The sequence below is a fragment of the Penaeus japonicus genome, unplaced genomic scaffold, assembly GCF_977035675.1.
Source record: "Penaeus japonicus unplaced genomic scaffold, GWHDUDI00000001_assembly GWHDUDI00000033, whole genome shotgun sequence".
Classification (NCBI taxonomy): domain Eukaryota; kingdom Metazoa; phylum Arthropoda; class Malacostraca; order Decapoda; family Penaeidae; genus Penaeus; species Penaeus japonicus.
Window position 1 is genome coordinate 4576711 of NW_028234435.1, and position 2500 is coordinate 4579210.

Here is a 2500-nt window from a genome sequence, read left to right on the forward strand (position 1 = left end):
GTTATACCCGCGTCTGGTGGTGCGTAAATACTACTAATCCGAGATCCGTGTCCATCAGGGCATAGAAACTTTGCTTCCAGCATGATGCTCGTATTTAACGGTCGAACCTGCCATTTGTTGGCTAGTTCACTATCAGGTTTGTCGCAGCAGGAGACATTGTAGGCTTTGTGCTCGCCACTTCCTCTGCGAGTTACTTTAAACGTACACCTTTCTGTTTGTTTATTACTGTCAGTATCCGAGCGCGCGCGCAAACACACACACACACACACACGCAGGCACGCACGCACGCACGCACGCTCTCTCTCTCACACACACACTAATATATATATATATATAAATATATATATATATATATATATATATATATATATATATATATATATATATATATATGCTAGTGTGTGTGTGTCATCTATATTATAAATAATATATATATAGAGATATATACACATGTATACATACACACACACACACACACACCACCACACATATATATATATATATATATATATATATATATATATATATATATATATATATATGCACACACGTATATATATATATATAGATATATATATATATATATATATATATATATATATATATATATATATATACATATATGCACACACGTATATGTATACATATATATATATTATATATATATATATATATATATATATATATATATATATGTATGTATATATGCACACATGTACATATACATACATATACACACACATATATGTATACATAAGTATAATGTGATATGTATACATATATATATATCAATCTATCTATCTATCTATATATATGTATATATATACATATATATATATATATATATATATATATATATATATATAGAGAGAGAGAGAGAGAGAGAGAGAGAGAGAGAGAGAGAGAGAGAGAGAGAGAGAGAGAGAGAGAGAGAGAGACAGACACACACACACACAGAGAGAGAGAGAGAGAGAGAGAGAGAGAGAGAGAGAGAGAGAGAGAGACAGACAGACAGACAGACAGACAGGCAGACAGAGATAGAGAGGTGTATGTGCGTATGGGGTATGTGTGTGATGTGGTGGTGATCTAGATGAAACAAAGGTCTTAAGCTTTATTTATTGCTGGAGTTAGCTGCATGGTGGACAGATGATGGGCGTGCAGAGGCGCCCAGGGAGGAACGGGGCGTCTTGCCATGGCCACATTGCAAGCGGTCGACTCGTCTACCCGAGCGATGCTATGATCACACTCCGCGTTGAACATGTGGAAGACATGACTGCACAGTAATTTAAGATGAACCGGATCGTTTAATGATATGCAAAAGAAGGAAGAAGGGATACCGCATGAGTTTCAGAAGGTGACGAGGGCGAGGAACTTGAGGAACAGAGTATAAGAAATTCATGGTTAAAGGTTTCGGGATAAAAGAAAAAATGGAATGTTGAAGATTCATGAAACATTCAGGACATTTTGATATTTATCGCACATACATTGATGCTGATTGAGTATCTTCTTATGAATATTTTGAATTTAAGCGAGACAATACTATAAACTTTATATACAGTAACGGCGAGGGTATTTCTTGATGAAGTAATAAAAATCTTTTTATTTTTACTTTAGGCGTAGGAAGACAGACGGTGACAGACGATCCAATTACTAGGGCTGGAAGCAGATAGACAGCAGGTGTCTTGGTGGCAATCATTCTCTCTTTCCCGCTGAACTTCGCGGCCTGCTGAACTTCCGAGACGACGAGCCCATTTGCAGAAATCGTGATTTTCCAAAGACATTAATTCTTCCCCTCAGCCTCGACTCATCTTCGACGATCTGGTTCCTTCTACCAATTCCGATGAGTGTATTCTTTACGGCTGACATGATGCTTCACACGTCAACTTGTAAAGGATTCTGCGACCACCCAGCGATCCGGTGGAATGGTTGAAGAAGCCCGTGGTTGATCAACACTTACGCGCCGTACTACATTCACCTGCACTCCGGGATGCCAGTGACCTGTGCCTACCGCAGGATTCCCAGGCCGTCGACTTTAGAAGAGACCTGTGTGACTTCTCAAGATCAAGATTCCTGCTTCACCTGTCTACTGGCATCTACCTGCATCTTCTTTCTCAGGATAGAGGCTGATTCCTTTTCGGGTGTCCAGCACACAACCATCTCTGTTCGTAAATACAGTATAGAATCTTTGGCAAACTTGAATCCAGCCGTTGACGAATTTGAATCCAATAGCCAACACTTCAAAAGAGCTCGAAATGTTATCCAAGTGGCAAGCTCCTTCGCGGACGTACTACCGTCTTCCTACACCTTCTGGAGCTTGTCAAACATAGCGCCAGGATTTCCGAGAACCGACCATCAAAACGCCTTCCGAGCCGAGCCGTGTGACGTCATTCTGCGACCTCTACTGTTTTTGCCTTCTGAATCTATCGTACTTGCCCCTACCACTAGGCGAGTCCTTCTCCCCCTCGCAGTTCTCGTTATTTGTAAAGGGAATCCGCAGTGA